Raw genomic sequence first — 26,304 nt, 5'->3', positions numbered from 1 at the left:
CTTAGCACATTGATATTTTTCAATCCCCAAAACAAAAAACAAGTGACACTATGAAAAATTTCTTGTGTTGGTAGTTTTTCTACTTTTGCATCTTTTGCTAGATTCAGATTCCACTTTTATAGCCTGCTTAACTTAGATATAAGCTGTTCCCGTGTTACTCAGATTTAAGGGAGATTTAGATTATATTCCTTTGGTTTGCTTGCTTTTTATAATGTCATGTTATGAAGGAATTGAGAGAAAATTTCTGAACTAAATGAAAGTAAATTCCACTGCCCAAAATATCTATTTTGATGCCAAACTTGGAATCAAAAGATCAGTATCAAACTGATCACTGGTGGCGGTTCAGGGTAAATGCTGGAGATGTAGCCTACAGGTCTACCACAAAGTTAATCTATAACCACTACTTATTTCTGTGTCTCAGTTATCCTAATAATAAAGTGAGGTTTTTATCCGTTATTACATGTAGCTAATTGTCTGAAGGTTTTTATCAAAATCTTTTTTGAAATAAGACTTGTCTTTGACAAGAAAAAAGCCCAAATCACAGAAGATACAAGCTTTCCATAGAGAATTTTGCCTGTCTTTAGACTAAGGAGCTGCACTTGACTCGGAACATTTCTTTTTTGAATGCTGCTGCAGAACAACACAAGAGCTAAAACTGACATGTCTTTTGGGTTGATTCTGCCCTATTGTCTGAAATTTCTGGCAGGTCTTGGTTTCAGATGATGTACTTTGATTCCTTCCCTAGTGAGGAGACCATGATGCTTCACAGGAGCTATGAGAGTCTAGATGTAAATTCAGCTACTTTGAGGCACATTTTTCTGTGTTTGAATCATTGCCCTCATTATGTTCCAAGGCGGGAAAAACGTATTTTCTAACCAGTGCTAATAGTATTACCTACTGAAACATTAAAAACCCTGCTTTTTTAATGAGGAGGTCTGGAATCCTGGGATAACTGATGAGTTTGCTGTAAAAATAATACTATCCAGTCCTTTGAAAATTGCAACTAGTCCTTCTCATCGTAACAAATTGATCAACCTCAGTTATCGACTAATTTGTAGGTTTCCAGGAATGTTTTCATTTTGCTAACTTTGATGTAGATGAATCAGGAAATGGGGTGGTTAGTGGAAAAGAAGTGCTGAAATCAAAGGGGAAATGAAACTCCTGTATTTTACTGTGTCTGGCCTGCTGCATGCAAACCATACTAATCAAAACAGGTGGATTTGGAAACTTTTACAGTGACCCTTCTAGCCTGCAAAGGGCATATATGTTCCTATCCATGCTGGCAGAAATGTGAGGACTAATGCTTTCTTCAGTCAGGGCTGTTCACTTCTGTCTAACTTTCAAATAGGGGAATTTAATTGTGAGAGAAAGTTTGGTGAATAGAGACATTAACAAGAATAGATGGGAAAGGACAGACTGCCATTTGAGTGGCACAGTTAGCTGTGAACAGTTTTTGAAAGTCTGCATCAGGTTTGAATCATATTTGTGTTAAAGGAAGAAAAATAAAACTTAAAGAAAACAAGACGTGTCAGAGCGAAGGGGTCTCTGCTGGGGTTAGATTTCATTTTTCATTTAGTGAAATCCTCTGGACACATTCACTGTTCTGATGCAGTATTTATTTTTGTATCTGTGTGCCCTAGGATGGAAAGTGTGGACACTAAGGGAAGTGGTACTAGTACATGTCTCACTACAGTGATGGTAGAAAGGCCTGATCCCCTGTTTTCAGGACCTCTGGTGCAGTTAACAGGGTGACATGCAGTTTCGTGCTTGAAGGCCTTGCAGACAAGACACCAGGGAATCTTGATAGGGTTCTCAGGAGCAACCAAAATTTTACCCAGGTTATTCAAGAAAGTCTGAATCACATGAATCTTGGCTCCATCCTATTATAAGCTAATTATAAGCATTGCTCATGTTAATGGTGTTTCAGTTGCTCTGTGCTTCCCTGATTGTCAGCATTCAGCATGCTTCTAGGCTATGAAGCCTGTCAAGGGTTAATTTTGTTGTGAAATGGTTGAAAAGGGTAAACTGGAAGCTATTTTGCCCAGTAGCTGAGAAACTATATAACTTACAGGTGGTGTTCTGGCACCACCTCCTATCACCTTCTTTCCAAATAAAATTAGTCACAGATATTTCCATTAGAGATGATGAGACTTTTTGCTATTGACTTCAGGGGAACCAGAGTTATTCTAATGCCAGTGTTTCTGAGAAACCTCCAGCTTTTAACAGAGTACACATTTTTTTCTGGTCAGATATGGGGTTACAGGCCTGGGCCACATTTTCTATTGCTAGGCCAACAGAAACCTTTACTTTCTCTTTGAATTCCAGTCAAAACAGCTTATTAAACACAGGAACCTTCCCTGGGAGATTTTCAGCCTCAGCTTTGAAGCACTGAGCTTGTTCAAGAGCCTTCCAAAGTGAAACAGGATAAAAATTTGATCTGAAAGCTGTATGAGATTTAATAGGCTCTTTTTTGGGGGTTTTTTGGTTTGTTTTTTTGGGTTTTTTTTTTTTTTTTTTTATCCCCCTCTTTGCTAGAGCTGACAGAAACATAGGAAGACTGTGAGAGGGTCGCTCTGTCCCAGCCTGGCATCTGGCCTGCCTGCCAGGGCTCCACGTTCCCTGGCTCTCAGAGGAATGTGTACCCCAGGTGGTTTAAATAACATTCCCCCTTCTGGGGCTAATATATTCTAATACAGCAAAAAAGAAACATAAGACATTTTTCTCCCTTTCAAGCTTTTTTGGCCTCATCCTTTCTGGCCTGGATGGTCAAACACAGAGGTTAGGTGTCCACATCCCTTCCCCATCCTGTTCACCACTCAGTCTTAACAACACTCTTTTATCCCCAGATCTCCTCCTTTGTGAAAACAATACTTTTCCTAGCACAAGAGCCTCTCAAAGACACCTGTCAGTGACCATTTTGACCACTCCAGTGGCCTCTGTGTGGTGCAGAAGTAGCTGTAGACATTTGTGGCAACAGGCAGAGAAGTATTTTAATGATAATTACTTTTTAAATCTTTTTGTGGTTTTGATTCCTGATACATGGTATTTTTACCCCTGGAGTTGCTGAATGCTTTACATTTTGTATGTATAAACGTACTGTGTTTTCAACAGCATGAAGTCTGCGTGAACTCATTCCAAAGCAGGTTGGGATGATTTATAACCACAATTAACACTGGAATAAAAGACCACATACAGGAAAAAGCAAAGAACGTCTAGCACAAGAGCACTGCTTGAACTGTTTGTCTTCTAATGCTACTTCTCTATAAATACAGAATGGTTAGTCATAATAATGACTTTTTGTTCAAGGAACTTGGTCTAGTAACTGATGGCAAGATTAAACTGGAGGCGAGGGCCCATGTTCTTGCATTATACATTCGTAAGCTGAGAGCTCTTTCCAATTTCCCTTCACTCCACCTTGCTGTTTCCTGATTTACAATGATCTTTAAAACATGCCTCAGACAGATCCTTCTGGGCATTGTGGAAAGAACTGTAATGTGCGGGCTCTTATTTTTGCTTTCTCTCCTGTTAATGCACATACATAAAGTGAGGAGACGATGGGGGTGGGGAAGCATCTAAGAGGGTTGAATGGAGGGATCGGAGAAAGCAGACCGCAAAGATATACAAGTAGATGTTAGGAAAGGTATAAGCATAAGGCAAGATAAGTATGATCTAGAGAGAGAAAGGAGGGAGGAGGCCAGAGGAGTTAATGACAAAAATAAAAAAGACATCATCTTTATTTTTAAAACAAAAGCTAAAAGGAATAAACGTGAAAACAGAGGGAAATGGAAAGATCCTCTTTCCAAGTAAGAGAAAATTGTTCTTCAAGGCCTCATCTGTGGAGTAGTCATTGCTTCAGCTTTCCTCATTTCTCAAAAACTGCCAGGATCTCCTACATTCCCCACCTACAAGTCCCCCGTCCTACATTCATGGAGTGAAACTCCTTCCTTCAAAACATTACCTTTGCACAGATGGGTTTCAGATCATTATCATTTATACTCCAAGCATACCTAAAACCCACTTCCAAGCCTGCAATTGTACTGACCTGCCCTGTGTGCAACCTCATTAAAAACTGCCTATGCCTAGATGAGTTTTCAAGCAAAGTAAAGGAACAGATGTGCATGTCTGAGAAGAGGGGAGGGAAATGAAGACACAGGGAACTGAAAGGAGGTGCCCAGGTCTTGAGGCAGGCCCCTGGCTATGCTGGGGATACAGCCCAGAATTCCTTATCCAATGGTTTAGCCACTAAGTCAGGCTGCCTCCTAATAGTGACTTTTCTAGTGACCTCTTTGGGCATATAGAAACAGGAGGAAGAACAGGAGGGAAATGCAGCAAGGAGATTATGCCCTGGAAGGGGTTGTATAAAGGAAAAACAAATGGAATCCACTCCTGCCATTGTCTTTTTTAGTCCTATTTGGTTCAGCTTTGTGTCTTTTCTTTTTCCTCTTGGTCTGTGAGACAATCTCTTTGGCTATTCCAGAGGGCCAGTTTCTGAAGCCTATGCATGGTCCCTGTTAGGGCAGCACTGCCATCATGTCCAAATTAACTAAAAAAAAAAGTAAGATTGCAGGAAAATAGGTTCTGCAAGAGGTTGAGGGCAGCTTCCTGAAAGGATATGTAATTGATGATAACTCCTGATTAAATTAAGGGCCATGATGTGTAGCCTTTGTTCATAAGATGCTCAAGCTGCTGTCACAACAGAAAAGTTGCCTCTGAAGCATCTCAAGAAGAAGCTATAGTTGGTGGCTAAGGCCTGGGTTGGAGGATTTTTCATTTAGTTCTTGACTTTGCCATAGATAAATGTGCTGGGTATTTTGGGGCTTCAGGCCATTCTGTGTAAACTCAAATCACAGAATCATAGAATATTAGAATACCAGTTTGGAAGGGACCTCAAGGATCATCTGGTCCTACCTTTCTGGCAAAAGCATGGTCTAGACAAGGTGGCCCAGCACCTTGTCCAACTGAATCTTAAAAGTGTGCAATGTTGGGGAATCCATTGACTTCCCTGGGGAGATTATTCTAGTTGCTGATTGCTCTTGCTGTGAAAAATTTTCCTCTTTTGTCCCATCAGAATCTCCCCAGGATTAATTGTACCCATTACCCCTCATCTTTTCCATGTGATTCCTTGTAAGAAGGGTGTCTCCATCTTCTTTGTAGCCATCTTTTAAATACTGGAACTCGGTGATAAGGTGTCCCTTAAGCCTTCTTTTCTCAAGGCTGAACAAGCCCAGTTCTCTCAGCCTTTCCTCATATGGCAGGCTTCCCAGTCCTTTGATCACCTTTGTGGCCCTCCTCTGGACCCTCTCCAGCCTGTCCACACCTTTTTTTGTATAGCAGGGACCAAATCTGAGCACAATATTCCGGGTGTGGTCTGACAAGTGCTGAGTAGAGTGGAATAATGACTTCTTTAGCTCTGCTGGTGATGCCTTTGTTGATGCAACCCAGCATCCTGTTGGCTTGTTTTGCCACAGCAGCACATTGTTCACATGTTGAGCTTGTCACCACAACCCCCAGGTCCCTTTCCACTGAGCTGCTCCCCAGACAGGTAGATCCTAGCTTGTGCTGCACTCCTGGATTATGTTTTCCCAGGTGCAAGACCTTACTTACACTTGTCCTTGTTGAACTTCATAAGGCTCTTGTTAGCCCACTCTTCAAGCTATGAATAATATGAATAATAATTCATTTTCAGGATTGTACCAAGGATACTTTCACAAGTAGATGATAAGTGCTGAGATAACCCCCTGACAAGTATCATGTAAAAATATGTAAGCAGGAGAAAAAAGGCCCAGTTTAATAATACTGCAACAGTAAAGCTCAAAGTGAGACACGTGGAACTTATTTACTTCTCTAGTGCACTAAGCTGGTTGGAAATCACTGGGCAATTTTGTCTATGTTTCTGCATAGATCAGAAGAAAGGGGAAGTCCCAGAACTTTATCAGTATCTCCCATGTACTTCAGGAATACCTGTGCTATAAAAGTTTTTAGTGGTTATTTGATCCTGGAGTTTTTCAGTCACCATCTATTTATGCTGTGTTCATTTCATGCTTTAGCACAATTCAAGATGGTTGACCCTTGATTATCTAATATAATGAGGCTAGACAAGCCAGGTAAAATAAAGACGTGGAAAGTACAAACTATGTGCATTAAGACAGAAGACCATATGCCCAGCAACTAATGGAAGAAGGATCATTAACATCACAGTGTACAGACATACTTAACATAGCCCTGTCCCATGGGATAAACCTACATTTTACAGCTCCAGTCAAACACAACTATAATTCTTTTGGGTCCAGCCTCAGTGTTTCTCATCTGATGGCCTGATCTATTCACAACCCCAACAACTTTCATAAAGGTAATCACTAGTTGACCATAAAATATTCATGAGTAAAAAGTTACCTCTGAAAACACTCAGAGCTCCTTCCTCCCCCAGGAAACCAGTGCACCAGCACAGAGGATGGGCTGGGGCTGAGGAAAGGCAAGATGCAGCTAGTCCTTACAGTAGGGTCGCTCAGTAGGGTCATTCCTACAGAAATTTGACCATCAATAAATGTATCCTTCCCCAGCAGAATTTACCAAGGAGAATTAGGGTGGAAATGATGCTTTTCACTGAAGTGAATCCATTCGTGGTGGAGGAGTAGGCTTGATAAAAAAGGTTGCTGTATACATCTGTCTGTAGCAGGGTAAACTGAGCCTTCTGTGGCTTGGATTATTCCTTCTTTCATTCCTAGTTAAGTGCAGTGTGGGAGGAGTACAGTCTGGTGGTTAAAGCACAGGCGAGTGCTTTGTTTATTTGTGAAGCTTCTACAAATCACAAAGAAATGAGTAAAATTGAACCAAGAAATATAACATGCAAGCCAAGAAGGCTGGCATGTTATTAAGAAAACTGGTATTTCTGTGTACTGGAATGAAAAATAGCAGACTCCTGGGTATGGCAAAGTGTAACAGTAAATGCAAGTCCATCATTCTGCATGTCAGTGCCTTTCAACCGTCACTGACCAACTGTATTTATGTATGTTGATGTGAGAAGGGAAAATAAAATAAACAAAGCGACAGTATAGCCATACCTGAACTTGACTGAACTACAGTCATACTGGGTATATAGTTGGAAAGTCAACTGGAAACCAAAAACTCTTAGACCTCTGATTATGGTCCCCATTGACTTTGGTGAAGATTTTAGGATCTTGGAGCAGAAGTTCTTGCAGTGAATTTATTAGGTTTAAGTTAATTTTTCTTGAGCCTAAGATCAAGTTTGGTACCATATTTTCCTCCTGCCAGACTCCTGATACCATGATAAGGGTTTCCTAGACATTGTGAGGGAAGAATAGACAGCTGGTCAGAAGATCGCCTTATGATTAAAAACAGTGGCCACCAGGAGTGTTTGAATTTGCTTTCAACTAGCTTGAGCTAAACTGTTTCTGTCTGTGGAAGTGTCTTCACCTGATTATTAGGGGTGATTAAAAGTTTTCTGGTTTCTTCTGGTTTTTTACTGAGGCTGGGAGCCAGGAGAGAAGAACAGTAGTATATGGAGGGGGATAGCTGAATAAGAATGTGTCATATTACAAAACATAACTGCTTTGTATGCAGAAATGGAGCATAAGTATAAAAGGGACAATGTCCATGTCTTGTTAGATGTGCAGGCCACAGTCCAGACTCAGGAAGGTTAAAATCTCTCTAGACTGTGACCTCTCTATATTTCATGATGTGCTTCACTTTTCCTCTTTCTTGGAATTGTATGATACTTTGCTATACAAGGTGACACAAACGCAGGAATCCCATGTCCCTTGCACTTTGTAGGCTCCAGAAGGAAAAGGTATGCAAGGGAAAGAGGTTTAGCTGATACTCTGGGTTTTGGTTGGTTTAATGGCCTTGGTTAAGCTTGGTCTCTGAATTGGGGGTTATTGTTCACTGGGCTCTGAGCTAGATAATACATAGACTTCAGCTGTCATCAAGAGCTGGTTGGCAGGAGGTTATATCTGACTCACTTCAGAGGAGCAGTAATTATGCCCAGTCTGCCATATCCTCAGGCATGTGCTGGCCAGGGCAGGGCTCTCACCCCTGCTACTAATCTCTGAATGATTCCTTAGAGTCACTGCTAACAGTGGTTTGATACGTCGGGCTTTGTGGCTGCCTTGCCTTTATTATGTCTTACTTCCAGGGATTTTAGCAGTGCCAGATCAGTTAAAGCCACTATGTACCGACTGTCTGCTCTGGAGCAGATTTCGTGAGCTTTCCTTTGTGGGATAGCTGTCATGCAAGGCAGTCCTGCCAACTAGACAATTACAGGGCTTAAAAGAAAATTAAGTCACTTAACAGTGCTGGAAGACTGACAGACTTCATGAGTATCCTTCCCCAATCCATTGGCTCTGTGACTTGTTCTTCTCTTGTTTTCCTATGGGTGTCTGTTTTGGCTGTGGATGAGAGTCCATGCCTAGCTTTCTGGTGAGACCCTCAGGGGCTTTGGTTGCATGAGTGACACCTTCTCTACCTCCCTGTGGCATAATATAAAGAGTTCAGTATGTGATAGAGTGTCTCAACTTACCTGGAAGGCTTATTTATTTTCAGCGCCCTTCATAGCACCAGCACTCTGTTCTTTTGCATATATCTGCAGCACCCACAGGGCCTAGAGATGGCAGTATTCTCAATGACTTAAAAGTCACCATTTTTCTTGGCATCTCCCTTATATTTTTTGGGTCAGCTTTGTTTCTTTTCGCTTGGTTCCAGTCTGAAATTGGCTATGGTTGTATGTCACAATGAAGAAGTTAAGCCAAAATATATAGAAAATATGAATTGACTCCTTTGCTAATATAAATCAGCCAGATGGACCATATGTTTTGCCAGACTCTATAGGCAGGGGTAATGTGCTGGCATTGCTCCTTTGTCTTGTCCCTAAGACACCGGACCCATGACAGAGCTGCCACACAGAAATAGAAAAGCTGCCTGATATTGTGTGGAGTTTAACATGCTCTGACCCCTTCATTTGCCAGTTGACTGACTTCCCATTTTAGTACTTCAATGACATAAGAGAATTTTTCAAAGAAAATAATCCTACCAGAAGATGAATGGGAGTTATACGTCACCAGCCCAGTTCAGGGGAGTAGTTTCAGCATTCTGCCTCTTGGCTGGGAGGTGCTGCCCATTGGGGATGACAAGATGCACTGAAGTCCATCTTCAGTTTTAACACCAGCAAAGCCCTCTCTGCTTCTAGTTCTTTTCAACCATGAGTCATGGTTGCAGGTGCCCTGCGGTATAAGGCTATGCTGCAGTGTGAGGAGAAGGATGGTCCAGATGACAGGGCAGTAGCATAAGTGACATGACAGCTGAAATGAAGGCCCAGGTCCCCAAAGCTTGGTTAGGTCCCTTACTCTCACTGACTTTCATCCTCAGTGGAAGTTTAGCATGTAAATGCCTGTTGATCTGGCTGTCAGTGTGACCTCAGATGTCTTTACTCAATATTATTTTCAGAATTGACTACTTATCTAAGGAATCTCAATATCTGAGCAACCATATGGAAACCCTTGAGGGGTCTAGAATCAGGCAGAGGCCCTCAGCACTTTCTGAAAGTCATTGTATGTATGGTGTCTTCATTTGGGCACTTGCAAGTGTGTATGTACACATTTGTAAGTCCTGGAAAACTTTCTTATCTTTTCCATGGCTCAGCTCAACATCAATAACATGCCACTACAGTGAAAATAAATCTGTGTTCATGAGGCATTCAGATGCTGAAAATACAAGTGCTTCAGCTAACCAGGGAGAGCCTAGGAGGAGGAGGAGAGGAGTGCATCATAAACTTGCAGGGTCTGAATGAATCCATGATCTACTGCTTGGTCTGACACTAACTGTGTTGTTTGGTTTGGGTTGTTTTGTTTTTCCACAAAAAGAAATAATTTTAATGTCTGCTTTCCTCTAATATTTTGATCTTGTTTCCATTTTCTTTTTTTTTGTGAAGTAAAATTCTTGTTTTCCAGCCAGCCCCCTGAATAAATGAAGCATTAGCTGGTGAGGCAGTAAAATTTCTTGTTGGATCAAAGGCATTAACTGCTGTTGTGGTACAACCCCAACATATCTCTAGGTGACACAGAAGTCTAGGTACACAGAAGTCTAGAAAAGCTACAAGTTTTATAGAAAAAAGCCACAACTTTTCTAGAAAAGCTACAACTGTGGTTAAAAATTAAGAGACTGGAAACCCAGCAGTAGATGAAGAGATAACATAACACATGGCTATCTGATGGAAGATGAGCAGTAGAAGGCAGTGATGTGAAGAGCAGTGTAGCATGGGGCAGTTTCTGAAAGCTACTAAAACTTCTCATCCCATAACAGTGAGGGAATAGTCCTTCAGTATAGTCTACTGAGAATGGAACTAACTTGCTCACATGGTGTAAGTACTTTACTACCAGATAAATGTAGATAAGTTTATGGAAATCTCAGTATAGAGCAACAGTAAATTGAGGGCATTACTTGGAGGCTGACCAGATTAAAAGAGTTAAGTATATTGTAAAGCTTAGGGTAAGATGACAGGAATTGGAACTGTAAATGTCAAAGAAGCAGAATGTGTGTATGGTGGTGGTACAAAAAAAAAAAAAATTATTCCTGAATAGGGTATAATTTGCTGAAATGAGGGAAAATTACTTTTAGACTGAACATAGCAAAGCCCCTTATGACAGTGTAGTGTATCAAGTTATACAAGGATACACTACATATGGTGTAGTGGAGAAATAGTACAAAACATATCAGCAGAAGCATTTAAAAACTGCCTGCAATAATTGTTAGCAAGAAAGAGTCTTGCACAAGTTGGGCGTGGGATAGATGTTATCAGGTATCTTTAAGTTGCTGTACTTTTGAGTCCTTTGATGTATTTCCAGCTTCCAGTGTGCACAGAAGCACAAAAGAAAACCATTTGCTTTATCTAACACTGCAGAGAAAAGCTCATAGCATGGGTAAAAGCCTCCACCCATTAAATAACAGTTATTGTCACTATGGTGGAGCAACGCAAAGCTGAGACAGCTTAAATGGGTAGCCTGACATCCCCTTTCTGAAGAAGAAATCTTGGAGCAGTGCAGGGTCAGTTTGCCAGACTGCCACTCCTTACTCTTGGAGCAGCAACTGGGCCAGGGAGAGGAGATGTGGTCCAAAAGCTATAGCATGTTGCTAATTTCCTGCTATCACAATCTCTGTGGGGAATCCCAAACCAGGCATACACTAGAGCAGCCTTGGATCATAATCATGTATTTCAGGCAGACTACAGCAATATATACAATATCTGTGTCCAGCAAATCGCTAAGTACTGCATCTGGAGCTTTAATTCAGAAGGAGATTGAAATTATTTTAATTAAAAGCAGGGCTGGCTTTGTGATGGAATAGCCCAGAACTGTGCATTGACAGCTATCAATTGGTTTCATACATTCATCCCAAAAGACTGTAGCATGCCAGCTTTAGGAAGGAGGTGTTCTTCCCCACTAAATCAGTGCTCTTTGAAGATACGGTTTTGTAAAAACCTGTATTATGTTATTCAGGTTTTACATTGCATTTTTGGACAAAATTCTCAGTGAAATCAGTGATTTTTTAAATTATTTTTTGGCTTGTAACATGTAAATTTGGCTCATTGACATTTTCAAAAAGTTTAACTACTCATAGATGAAAAGTGGCATAAGAGAATAAGACTTTTTTTACAGGGTTACACATAAGACTTACAACTCTGCCTATGATTTTAAGTGAAAAAAGTGAAAATTTTATCTCCATATTCCCCAGGCAATTTTGAAAACCTGAGTGTAGACTTAAGCCCAGAGACCTATGGCATAGATGTGTCCTACATGGACTGGAGAATACCTCTAAATGTAATTAGAAGCTTACAACTGCAGTATATGTATTAATGGCCCAGGAGGTCATATGCATTCTGAAGCTGATAAGGGATGTATATTGTCACAAGATACAAAATATCATCACACTCTGCTCCTCCAAAATGTCAAGCTGACATCTAGAAACTTGGGACATGAAACCATTTCAGAAATACATGATCCATCTGTGGTTCATTCGCTCTGACCTAGGGCAGGATGTGAAACACTGAATTAAGCACTGCCTCCAGTATTTGATTGGAGATGATTAGAAAGACTACAAATCATAAAATGCTAATCATGCTAAGAATTTGCTAGGTATGCTTCTGTGCTGGAGATTGTACCTTCTAAAACATGCCTGCTCTCTTGCATGACTGAGTATGACCAGAGGCCTTGTGGTTATAAGGGTCTAATAAATGAAATTATTATGATAAAGAAAAAAACATAATCTAGCTTTTCACTAGAGCAGGCACACATGATGGAAAATTCACTGGGATGTGCCTTCTGAAGAGTAAGAGCAGGGGTTTGCTCCAGGAATAACCACAGACATTAAATGTTCCTGCTGGTTGGAAACATTGCCTTTTTTGTTTATTTATTTACTTTTTTTTTTTTTTTTAAATACCTAAACAGAACATGTTTTTTCAGGCCAGGCTACTTGGAATTGAACCATTTGGCTTGGGAATGCTCAATGTGAACATGTGTCTTTCTGAACTTTCATGGATACTGTGAGAGCTGGTGGGACTGCCTGTGACATTGGTAATATGGCTGGCCACATGTTCAGCTGTCCGCGCTAGTTGGCAATTTCTGAATTCTGGTGCAAAGAAGGTAGACTTACCTTCAAGCTTTGGGGACAAAAATATGCAGATCTGCATGTGTGAGTAAGGCAGTCCTGGTTCTAGCTGTGTTTGTACAGCATCCAATGAAATAATTCTCCCACCTCAATGGTTTCTAGTAAATTAAGCAGAGATTCACAAAATATTACTGCTGTGATGAACTGCACTGATAACAAGGTTTACGATTAATCTGTATATGCAAGCATTCTAAGTATTTTCTCTTAGCTACCTCCAGGAGAGAGTTCAGTGTGCAGTGGATTCCTGTTGCCTTCACAGGCACTCAATTCTCCCAATCATACCGGTTCCCTGGTATAAAAAAGACATGGGCATACAGAAGGGTATCCAGCAAAGGACCACTATGGTGGTTAGAGGGTGGGAGCACATGATATACAAGGAGAAGTTGAGAGAAGTGGGTTTACTCTGCCTTAAGAAGATGAGGCTGGTGAGGCAATTTTATTGTTTGTTGTCTTCAACTGTCTAATGTGAGTGTGTGGAGAAGATGCAGCCAGATTCACCTCAGAGGTGCACATGGACAGGAAGGGGCAAAAGTTGCAAAATGAGAAATTCTTATTAGATATAAGGAGAAATGTTATCACTGTGAAGGTGGCCAAACACTGGAACAGAGGTTCACAAAGTTTGTGGCTAAAGGTTGTATCCTTGGAGAAATTCAAACCTCAGTTGGAGAAGGCCCTGAGCAACCTGACTGAATTGCCCTTGCTTTGAGTAGAGGCTTGGACCAGATGACTTCCAGAGGTCAATTCCAACATGTCTTGTGCAATGGTTCTGAAGTGCAGGTGCCTGTGTCTGATACTGGTTCTAGACTTTAATTTATCTAAGACTTCCATAAAATGAAGGTGATATTCTCTTTGTCACATGGACTTTGAGTTTTAGCATTGAGTTTAAAGTGTTGTAAGATCTCTAGATGGAAGCTGATATAGTGAAGTAGAAGCAATATTCAGAAGTGAAGGATTTTACTATCAGCGTTTCAGTAGAGTGAATCTTGAGTTTCATGGAGTGCAAATTCAGTCAAGACCATCCAGATCAACACATCTTTATGCCAGGATCAGTACAGAGGAAGAAGATCTGGCCTTATCTCTATTGATTTATTACTGACAAGTGGGGTCCAGGACTCCTGCAAGTGTTAGGTAACTTTTACCAGAAATTTTCTTTGCTGCAGTTTCAGCCTCACATCGTCCTTCCTGGGAGTTTCACAACCATCCAGAACCTGTTGTGGTCCTGCTCAAAACTGGCAGTTCTTGGGGCTAAACAAAACCCAACTTTCTGCTTCTAAAGGCTCAGCACATCTGCTCTGAGGGCTTGCTATCTCAGGATTTCACACATCTTGAAAGTTACTGTCTTAATTTATGCATTAAAGGTAACTGAATGGCTTTTAAAACAAGAGAGAGAAAGAAAGGGGAAAAGCCCTTTGAGATTAAACACCTCTTTTTCCAGGGACCCATAAACTGAGAGTAAGGGGAGCAGGAGAATTGCCAGTAGACATCCACATCACACAGTAATTGGAACAAAGTAAAGCTCCCATATCCACACAGTTTTCGTTTATCCAGGAAGGTTTGCAACCCAGTTGGCCAGCAGCAATTTTTGGAACATTGCAAGCAAATGTAGCTCAATCATTATAAAACAGTGAATGCCAAATCTGAGTTAAAGCCAGTTATTTGAGCAGGGATTATAGGCATTTTCCAATGATCACCACCACAGAAATAAATAAATAGATGGCTTGCTATGTATACACTCAAAGGGGAATACTGCCCAACATGCATAGCTCTTTGCTATTAACAGTAATGAGGACACAGCTGTCTGAGCCTAGAAGCCAGTATTTGCAGAGGATAATTCTCAAAGATTTTTCTTCTCTGGCTTTTGTCCACTACCCATTCTTTGCTTACAAAAGAGCCCAAAAGGCCCTAACATTTATACAAGAATTACCTTGGCTTTGTGGTGCTTTTGACATTGTTATAAGGCGTGCTGACACATGGACAGATTTGAAACTCAGATGAAATATGAAAAACAATTTTCTCCTCTGATAAGCTCCCCAGTGCCCTTAGTGCCAAGCATAACACTCTTTTCATAGTCAATCACGACAGCTCCTAGAGCAGCTGGCAAGGGTTGCTGCCATGGGCAGAGATCTGAAGCTCTCCCTTCCTAAGAAGAACTTCGAACTCCCACTGCCTGCAGAGCCTGTGGCTGTGCCTGGGCAGACTAGTGATGTGAGTGTTGAGTCAAGTATAACTGGTCAGCTCTACAGAGCCTTTAAAGCAAATATAAAACTGACCCACTGTCCAGACACACATTCTGCAAGCCTTGTTAGTGCAGCCAGGTTCTTTTCTTTAGTTTATCAGACAGTTTCAGGGAATAAGGTCTTAATTTCCTGGAGGAAGACAAAGCACTGTAGTCTCACTGCATGTGTGTTTGACTCATGCAGTTCAAGTGACGTGAGGCAATCTACAGCCATGACACCTCTGACTGAAGCCTCCTTGCATGCTCAAGCCAAGCAGCTTTGAATCCAGCCCATTCCTGAATTAGATGCTGGTGAGGATTGCTGAAGCTTTGTGAGAGTTAGTGGTGAATCTCATATTACTATTCCAGTTCCCCATAATGGAGATAACGTGTTTATATACATGCATGGGGTCCTCTTTTTTCACGTGTATTAAAGATTTCAAGGTATCCTGTGAGAGTGACTAGAGCATCCATACTGAATTCTCTCTAGGGCTATGCACATATTGCACACCTAGAATCTGTCTTGCATTTTCAGGTCTCCAATACGTCACTCCCACATATTTTTGCACAACATGCTCAAGCAATGGTTAAAGCTTTTGTCATGTTGCATGTCCAAAGTGGCAGCATTTTAATGGAAGAAGCAATCCTTGCAATGAAAGTTTCTGTTATATCCTGCAGGTGGATATCTGCATCCCTTTGTTTTCATTGCGGCTTTAATTTCTGGATCCATTTGGATCAATTTCTTCTGTCGTATTAAAAGTAGGGCTGTTCTCCTCTTTACTAGTTATTGTGGTCTATTCACAGTCTCAGACTTCTTTAGCCTGCCAAAACACTTGGAAAAGGAGCTCTTAATGACTCAGTTAAAATGTACGGTCAAGAAGTTCACTTATTAGAGGAAATGTAAACTGACCACCAATTGGCTAAACCAGCTGGCTGGACTATTTGTGCTAGTGATTTCTCAAAGCTCCCTGGGGAGCAAAAGTGGGAATAGCAGTTCTCTTCTTTTAGTTCTCTCATGCTCTCTACCCTAACAGAAAAGTCTTTGAAAGAATTCATTGGAGAAGACGCTAATAGGATTTCACAGACATGTTTAAAAGCTTTATAAATAGTGCTTTAAACTTCTACATTTCTAATATATTCCTTCTCACAGTGTTTTTTTTAAACTATCTCATAGAATTGCAGAGAAAATACACAATTCAGCCATAGAAAATTCACTTTTTCAGTGTTAGTGGTTCTATTCCTTGAAATTTTATAAGCCTTCTCTAGAGGTTCTTCCATGAGACTGTCTCACATTGTGCAGCAAAGGGGGACTGTAAGGACCATTTGCCAGAAGATTGTTTTAATTTCTTAGTGTGCATTTCCTGGCTCTGATTGCACATCTTTTTCGCTTCCATTGCAATAGAAAGTGTCACTTACATAACATCCCAGCAGCTGGGAGTATTCTCAGTAAGGGCTCACTGGCTCCTCTCACCAGCCTACCAGCATATGGTACTCCAGTGTAGCATATGATCATACAAAATAGGTGATTTTGAGAAATGGGTAGTACAGCCATAATGCTTCATTTATTCAGCTGAAAAATACATTTCCTGCTGATAAAGATGAAGCCATGTTGAGCAGCAACTGCTTGGTATCTCCTAATTCAGCAGGTTTGGTGTCATCAGCGGGATGCTAACACATCTCTAGCCCACTCCAGCAGGGTATTTGGGTCACTCTTGTTCTGCTGTACCACAGCTACTTAGAATAGTGTAAGCAGGGAAATAACTGAGATTCCCAAATCACATGCACTGACCATGAATTTCATAAGTTGTACAGAACCTGCAACAGGAAATCATGGATTCAGAGAGTACAGTTATGCTCCTGTCCATGTTTAAGCAAAGCCCTTAATTGAAATCAGTAGTCTGTCTCATTTCTGATCCCAGAATTAACATGCAGACTGTGCATTTGTGCAAAAGCTCTCATGTGACACCAGGAATCCTCCACACAACCAGGTGTGATCATGTGCCAACAGGGAGCACTGGGGACTGGTGGGAGTGAGGAGCTGTGGCCATGCAGGTGATGCCAAGTGTATGAACCATGCACAGGTCTGTTCTGAGCAGAAGGGGAAGAGGCTGCTGCCCCTTTTGTCCCCTTGCTATGCACTTATCTGGATGGCTGTCCTATAAATCTCAATCACAAAAGCAGAACTAGAACTGTGCTCCAAGTGCAAAGTCCTTTCACAGTTTAGCTGTTGTTTATCATCTTTGAGTAATGTTAAAAGTGTACTAGCTAAGGAAAGGCTCAGATAGCTGGCAAGAGATCTAGAACCTGTGACAAATGTTGAGCAATTTTCAGACCAGGCAGAAGGAGCAGCATTACAGATTCATGCCTCACACTATTTGGTATCCACTTCCAGACTGACCATCTATGTGAAAAAAACACTTTAATCTATTGTTTAGAAATCGACCAATAACATAATGCATATGGGATGCAGATAGAAAATGGATTCAGCAATCAACAGCCAGTCCTCAGACACTGAAATATGCAATTAAACAGGTGTTTAGGGAGTTGATCTTGGATTGTGTCCAAGCTCAGCAGGGTCAGTCATCCTTGGAAAAAAACACTGACCCCACACAGCAGCAGTTTGAATTTGGCTTCAGTCTGCACTTTAGGAATGTGGCATTGTTATTTCTCCCCTTTTCTTATCAAATGTAATTATCTTGAGAAAAAAAAGTTTTGAGAAAACATGTGATTTCACTGAGTAAAAATCTACTACTGAAGAAATTATTTCTCAGTGTCCAAATAAGGAGTGGGGGAGAAGTTTGGGGAAAGTGCTCTGTTCCAAGTAATCTTGGAACTGATACCCATGTTACTGAACTTGGATGTTTAGTCCTGGCCTGCAATTATTCCTATAAAAAAATAGACATCCAATCTTTGTATTATTTTAAAATGGAGCCCTGGAGGTTATAAATGACTAAACGAGCTTCAGTGTTTGAGCAGACAGTGATTCTGGAATGAGCTTGCAGCCTTGAGCGTCTCTGCAAGAACTTTCTATCTCAAGAGCAGGGTGAGGTCCTGGGGTTGTGATGGTACAGCAGGACTAAACAACAGTCAGAATAAAATAAAGAAGTAGGACCCCAGAATCACCCACACCTCCTAGCAGAAGGGGGAAGAAGACTTTCCATGGCAAACTTTTTTCAATCTGCAAGACTTGTGCTCTCACAGCTGTCAAACTTACTGTGTTGAACTCTGTGGTGCTAATGGCTCTCAAATAATCACGACGGCAAAAATATACCCACTTTTGTCAATCGTTGATCAAAAGAAGGAAACACAGCCATAGCTACTAATGTGACCCACAGAAATTTGTGGCATGATTATCAGAATTCATTACTTAAGAAAGGAAGTCATGCATGCTAAATATGTTCCAAATAGAACAAAATGTAACAGTCCATCTGCGAAACAGCGCACATTGCCAAAAGCATATTGTCTTGGAAATCTGCTGTCCACATTGGCTTCCTTCTTGAATACAGAGTCCAAGCAGAGTTTCTCTTCTAATCGCCAAGGTCTCCGAGAATGTGGTTCTAGCTCAGAGATGATAAGTCCACATCCTTCCCTAATAGCTCTCTGTTAGGGGTTGTTACCACCTTGGCAGCCAGCAGGGAAAGGAGCTGTCATGGAGGGAATGGAATGGTCACAGCACCCTGAGCATGGACCATGCCTGTGGAGGGATAAGCATAGTCATGGGTCCCACCACCTTCAACACCAGTGGATGGACTTAAAAAGACAGTAGTCTCCCTTGTTCCTGAAGTGGCAGGTGCAAATCATCTCCTTGAGATGGAGCACCCTTGGTAAGCTGTTGTGTGGTATGTAACCACAGGCTCATAAATGGCAAAATGAAACTCATCAATATATTTATTTAACTTTTTTTCTTTTAAAAGTAGCTTTTTGTCAAGAAAGTCTTTTCCTGAAGGACTCTGGTATTGTCTCTGAACTGATGAGCTAATCTTAAGGACTTTGTTTCTTCCTGTATTCTTTAATGCATAAAGTCCTGTTTATGCACAAAATCCTGGTTTTCTGAGCAGAAGAAAGACAGTGTCTTTGCTTACAGTTTTTGAACCTTGCCTTCCAGTGGGCAGGTACTTCCTGTTCCTCAATACCTCTGCTCCTTCTCCTCTTGTCTGCTGACTTTCTCCCCTGGCTTTCCACCTCTTAAAGTCACTTACCTTGCCAAACAATCTCCTAATTTCTGCATGCCCGCTTCCCCTAACCTGCACTTTAGTACTCTCTGGGCTCTTTGATTCAACAGATTGTCTGTGGTAATAACTTGGATTCTTCCTCTTCACCTTGCTTCATGCTTCATAAAGATGCAATAATTCTGTGTGTCCTGAAAAGAAGGTGGTTGGCATGCCCAACATCTTTAGGCTGATGACTCAACATCTTCTAGCATAAGAATGTTATCAACATTTTCTAAGTTTTACATGTTTTTTCTGCAGTTACTACAAACTTAGAGGTAAAATATCTCTCACTAAATATCAATTGATTGATAAAAGTACAAACAAAAAATGAAAAGTTGCACATGTGTACATTTAAATCTTTGCAAAGGAGAAATCACTTGGAAGAACTTTACAAATTTCTATCCCCATTTTCAGTAGTTTCACTGGCCAAGATAGATCTCCTAATGGCCCAGGAAATGAAAAAAGATGTAAGGTAAGCAAAAAATCTCATGTGTGGTGGTTGTGGATATAGATAAAAATAACTAAACATTGAATGATGTTAAATCATTCACTGAAGACTTTAAGACACCACTGTGACCACACAATGTGTATTTTTTGTGACACAGTCCATAGAACCTTACACAACAATTGGTGTTTCAAGCACACTGTTTTTTGCTACAGCTTGTTTCAAAGAAGAAAATTGTTCAGGTGTAAGGCCCTAAAGTAAGGGAATGTCTACCTTGTGCTTTATTATGTTTTTCAGATGGTTAATCAGTAGTACTATTAAAGTTTGTGCCTTATTTTTAGTTTGAACTTGTCTTCTAAACACTGAATTTCATCCCATTGTCTTTTGCTAGCTTTAGTGATGATCTCCAGCTAAAAACTTTGTTTCCATTAAGATGTTTATAGATCCCAGGCAAATATACCTTGAACCTTTTCTTAAATAGATTATTAAATGAAGCATTTTCTTGCTCCAAAACAAATTTTCATGACTTGGAATCATTCTCTGGAGATTTTCTGATCTCTTTGCAATATCACTTTTTGAAGTGTTGACACAGAAATCTATTTCAGTAATTATTTTACTAATGCAACATACAGTGGTAAGAACAATTTCCTGTATCTACTCAGTGTTCTCATGTTTACGCTTGTCCTTTCAGCAATGCTGTGTCAGGAAAAGTTCACGTTCAAGTGATTATCTTTAATGACCCCAGAGTTATTTTCACGACCAACATTTTTCATTCAATATATGACCTTGCTTTTGTCTGCCTTGAAATGCACTTTCAAATTTGCCCACTATACCTAGCAAATTATTTTTTTATATAAGAGTTCTCTTCACTTTTTAGTTCTTAATTCCACCAGCTTGTTATCCTCTGCATTTTATCCCAAATGTGGAAAACAGTGGACCAAAACCAGATCCTCAGGATCCTGTAGACACTCATAGCATGATTCCACATTTATGTTTGTCTCTTGAGATTTCTGGTCTCTTAGTTTTAGCCTCTTTTGTCTGAGCAGTACTGAATATGTCTGGTCTTAATTCAATGGATTAGAGTACTGGTTTTCTTTTTATGCTGTGATTTCTTGCGATATTATTGATACAAATGAGAGTGGACTTAGTCCTGCATTCTTTGTGGACATCGATCAGTATAAAAGACCACTACATCTTCTGATAAGAATTAGCCTCTCTGGTGAGATGTGGTGGTGTGCTGCAGCTTGACATCTAGGTTTTCTCTCTGACTACTGACTATATTAATATGCTGCCCTGTTTTTTTGTATGCATGACTTTTAAATTATTTCTTTTTAAAAAAATTTATGGGCAATGAATTAAAAATTTCATTCATTGTTCTATGATATGGCTAAATTCTAAAGAATCCAGGAAGACTAGTGCTGGCTTTTACAGATAATAAAACACAAAATAAGTAATTTGCATGCTAAACACAATTAGTTCATTTATTTATTTTGACATTGTAAATGATATCTATCCAGTTACCAGGCATCCTGCCATCCATTAAAAATACAATCTGTACCAATAAAAACAAATCATCAGCACTTCACTTCCCACAAAAGGCATCCAGTCAGCCAGAAATATAAAAAAATACTTTCTCCACCCTTCCAATCCCCAAATGAAACCCCATTGCCCCAGCCACCTCACCTCTGTCAAAATGTCAAGTAAACAGAACATCACACCCCAGGGTTGCTAGACCAAACCACCACAGCCATAAATTTTTAAGACAGACACACTGAGATAAGAGAGAGGGATGTGGTTAATTTTGGAGCATTCGGGCTCAGGCTCTTGCAGCAAGAATTTCCTGACAGATGTATATGGAGATGCTGCCTACCTATTCTCTCATTCAGTCAGTAAACCAAAGATCTTTAAAACTCATGGCTTCAAGCCATGAGGCTCTGTGTTCATTCTAGGTGGTATTTCTTAGGAGGGAGAGAGCAGTGGTCTGAATGGGCTGTGTCGTTGCCTCAATATTCAGTTAGGAAGTAAAAAAGTGAATTGATCCCACTTCAGGTCAAATTTTAATTTCAGTCTGGACTTCTGCCTGAAATTCTGTCATTGGAGCTAGCTGTGGGAGCAGTAAGGTGAACCCAAACTGGAAGGGTGGATGAGAGGATATAGATGACTGCTAAGTTGATAGCACGTGGCAGCATAATCAAGAGCTGAGACACCCAGGGCCAGCATTGGCCAAGCACTCTTTGGCAAGAGAAGTTTTGAACAGGGGTCCATCCTGGCCTGCCTTCGTTTTCTAGTGTGGTTTTAAGTGTTGAACAGCTGCTCTCTCAAAATCAGGAACTTCTAAGGAGTCATCCAGAGTCACTAGTCGCTTGGGAAAATTTGGATTTATGCAAAATGACTAGGTATGATCTTTAACATCCTCTTGTTTTCAAATGTAATTTCGCAGCAACAGTCCCAGTCCTATCTGTAAGGGTAAGAAGAGGTGTAGTAGCTAGATAGCTCTTTCAATTTGCCACTGACTGTGTCAGTAGTTCTCTCTGTTTCAGTAACTGCCGGAAACTTTGAGGTTCAATGCACCATTCAGGTAGAACAGTAACATTGTGACTAGCATAGAGTTTAGCTGAAATAGCCTTTGATGACTCTGAGGTCTCCTAGTATAACATAACGCTTTCAGAATACTGACTAAGTAAAACTTTAGATCTCATTAGCCAATGTAGAGGCTGCACAAAATTTCTGAAAAAGTTGCATCTTTAAGTGTTCATATAATAGGGACTGGTTGTATTGGGCTACATGAAGAACTACAAGACAGAAACATCTGTGACCTGTTCTTGCTTCTGTCTTGTTGAGTGATCACAGGCTAGTCCTTTACTTCCATAGTCTTGAATTTCCTGATTAAAATCCAGGGGCACTGACATTTACCACCAAGTGGGACATTGCAGGGTTTCATAGTACAGTTTGATTTGTGTTCGGATAGGAAGGCTGCAAATAAAAATGGACTAATTGTGAACGGGTTCTGTATATAAGAGGACAGGCCCTGCCCTGAATAGTTTTAGGTGCTAAACAGTGAGGGAGACTGGACTACGACAGAGATTTTGTTATCCCCATTTTTCAAATAGGAGGAAGGACAGTGGAAGATGAAGAGCAAGGATGAGTTCCCACAGGGTAAATTGTCAGCACATGAGTTACACTGTGGTTGCTGCACTGTGCCGGTTCCTTGTCCTGCATGATAACTACCAGGTACCTTAGTCTGTTTTCACTGAGGACAGATCTAATTTGTATTTGCTTCCTAGTTCACCTCATGGCAATTCTTATTGTAGCACATACTGAGAAATCTAGCCAAAATCACAGATGAGGTATTCATTAACGGTAGCTATTAGTAAGACCTAGAATTGCTCTTGGGATGCAGGTAATATTTTCTAAGGATCTTGGCAATGAAAGGTACTAAAAGCAGGTTCAGTATAATGAAAACCATCCTTGGATATCCATCTGATGCTTTCATGGTACCAATGCCGAAATATCAAATATCACAATCTATTAACACCTTGAATGGGGAGCAGTGGGGTTTCTAGGGTGTCTTGCTAGCTTGCTTCACTTTAGTAACTCTTCTGTTCTCCAGCTGATTAGACTTTACTGGGGCTCAGACAACTCATTGCAGTATTTCTTTCCATGGTAAGGACTGCAACACAAGTTACGCTGGGTCAGAGGCACTCTTCCAGGGTCCAGAAAACTTCATCTCAGGGACTTCTTAGCCACATGTGCTATCCTTGTATTGAGTAGTCATTACAATTTTTTATTCTCTGAATTCATCTTATCTGCTTTGAACCTACAAAACTATTGACAATTTAGTATCATGTACATTTAGCATCACAGTTTTCCTCTAGTATTGTGTATGACCCACCACAAGGGCAGAGGTGGTACAAATGAGCTTTGAAGTGATATTCCCAGGGCATGAATACACCTAAGATTTATGTTTGAATGGGACAGAAATAAACTGTGCAACCAGAATAAGAAATTATTTACACATTATTGACTAAATGTCAGGTTGTTTCCACTTGCAATTTTCCACTCAATCAAAAATTCCCTGGGAGTATTGTGATATAGTTTCTATGGTGGTGCTTAAGTCTAATGAATCTGTTATAGACAGTCTCTGAAAGTCTTATGGCTAGTTTTCTCTGCAGTGGAAATAATGTGGGTTTGTGGGTTTTTTTCACTTTCCCTGTCAAATGTCTAGTTTTGACTTTATCAACCACGTCAGTTCTCACTGTATGCTTCACTGTGTAAATCGGCATCTCCCAGCTCTGATGTTCTTCAAGAGGATACCTAATGGTTAGCCAATTGTTGCACCAACATGTTTCTCAGTGTGCAAATACCAGCTTTCACTTAGTGAACACATGTAATGTAAATAACCCCTGGAAGACAGACTGGGATTATACCACCTGTTCAAACTGAGAAGGCTGCTTGCCAAAAATAATTGATTTGATTGCATTGACTGGGTCTGTCAGAGTTTAATGGTGCATCATGGTAAGGGGTAATCTTAAAGAAAGCCAGAGACATGTAATATAGAACTGGGTGTATGTACTCAGGCCCAAGCAAAAAGATTTGATGCTACCAGTAAAGCTGTTTATACCTATTGGTTGCATAAAACCTCATTGATGAAGTCAGTGAGGTTTTATCCAGTGCAAAATGCAGAAGTCAAGGTGTTCTGCATGGACAACTTCAGGTTGACCAGGTTTCCTAGGGACAGCAGAAACTCCACAGGTAACCTCTGTTGTCAAAAAATTTTGCGTTCAAATGGAAATATGTCTCCAATACCACCACAAAAAGTGAAAACTGGGAGTAAGCAAAGAAATCTGCTTGGTACATAGCAAAAAAGAAGAGGATTGGTGTCTTACTTTTCCGGAGTGACTGTGCTGCTGCTCATGCCACTGCTACAAAGATGACTCAGAAACAAAAATGATCCCGTAGCCACTCGTTGCTTTTGGTGAAGGATGCACATTGTACCCCTGGAAGAAATATGCACCACACAAGAGTGGAGGATCTATAGTCTTCAAGCAGTATAGCTACCACATGTGGTGGTAAGACCCTGACCCTCATTTTGTCTCCACTGTGCTTCACCTATTAATATTACTGGAAGCAGGGAGCATGGAAAATTAAAATCTCCTTTTTAAGCTCGGGGTAGGCTAGAAACAGCAGAACTGGCCAGATCCCAAGGTCCCACTCCTAAAACAATAAGTGGACATGACAAATAGAGAGCTTTTTCATTTAGAAAACACTAATGTCATTCTTATTAAATTTATGGTTAGATAAAATCTGTGTTCAGATTATGTGTGATACGCTGTATGAAGGGAGGATCTGGAAGTTTTAGCCCAATCGCAGAAGCTGAATTGAAATAGCTGAACTGAAGAACATATCTGCATGCCTATCTAGTCTAGACTTGTTATCTTACCCCTTTCCCACTTCCCCCACCATTTTGCCAACCTTCATCCGGCCAATAAATACGTGGAAACTGATTTCCGACAGAGTTAATTACCTCTAATTGTGCCACCCTTGTTATCTTACCAGCTTTGACTCACCATAAATTTCTCTGGCACAGATGTTGGCAAGATAAGAACTCTAGTCTCTCTCCAGATATATCTAATATGTATGTATTTATTTATATATCTGAACATGTTAGATATGCTGGTGTAGTAGATTGGATCAGTTATGTCATGACTGCTGGGATTTTACAGCCGACTGGCTAGGTGCCTCAGGGGCAGATACTGAGACATAATTCCTGCCCTCTGCTGCCTGCTCCAGCCCAGTGCATTTGTGAGATACTTTGAGTCATGACCCAACAAAGTCTGGGTTAATAAGAATCGGGGGGATCAAGGGAGTAGCATTGCTTGGATGACATAGTACTTCAGCAAAGGCCAGTGCACAGTATGCTGGAATAAAAAAATAGTTTAAGTATCAATAAATAAAACATAGAAATCTGAGTTGGCTGAAAAAATGACACAATTTATCTTTTGATATTTCCATTTCTGACATCTAGAGGCAAGCCCGACGCCAGAAACATCAGGGAAGAGATTGAGCAAGGAGGGATTCAAATTGAACTTCTGACTCTGAAAGGCATTTTTAATCAGTTAGGTTCCAGGGTCTTGGCTTATATAAATGTAGGAATGCTATTCACCTCCTTTGCAAAAAAAAACCCAAAAAACCCCCCAAAAAAACCCACAACAAAAACACCCGAAGGGGTTGTAATAAAAACCCAAATACATTAAAAACAATAAGGATGGTTAAAAAAAATAAAAAGAAAAGAGTTTTATTGTCAGGAAATTGATTCTAAGGAAATATACATTTTTTTTGTCAGGTAAAGGTTGATTTTGGTTGAACCTTCTGTCAGAAAAATTACAGTGAGATAATCTGCATTGGTGGGGACACGAGGTAATTTTTTTAATATGTCTGAGTTGTGTTTGTACATCTCTTGAACTCCCGTTCATCTCCTACTCTGCAGTGGGGTTATATAGCCCTTTCAGCAGCCTTTCCCTAGGGCTGAACACTGCCCTGTAGCATGAAAATCCCAGTTCAGTGACAAAGCAAATGTGGAAGTAATAAAAAGCTTGAGGTAATGTGATTCCTTTCTTGAGGAACTCTGAGAAACACTGGGTCATCTGCAAAAGGGAGAGATTTGATGAGCACACTCAGTTCTCATCTGCCATCAGACATTTATTATGAATTTTACTGTAGGTTATGGTCATATTCTCTATTCCACCATACTCTGGTTC

General features: G+C 40.5%; 1 protein-coding gene across 1 annotated transcript in view; it reads left to right on the top strand.

Annotated features, from left to right (window-relative positions):
- FBLN5 (fibulin 5) overlaps positions 1 to 26,304 on the top strand; it is a 52,906-nt gene that overhangs the window by 7,190 nt on the left and 19,412 nt on the right. The gene's annotated exons all lie outside the window — the stretch shown is intronic.

Source organism: Strix aluco, chromosome 4, assembly GCF_031877795.1.
Source record: "Strix aluco isolate bStrAlu1 chromosome 4, bStrAlu1.hap1, whole genome shotgun sequence".
NCBI lineage: Eukaryota > Metazoa > Chordata > Aves > Strigiformes > Strigidae > Strix > Strix aluco.
The sequence above is the reverse complement of the archived record's forward strand: the minus strand, read 5'-3'. Positions and strand labels throughout refer to the sequence as shown.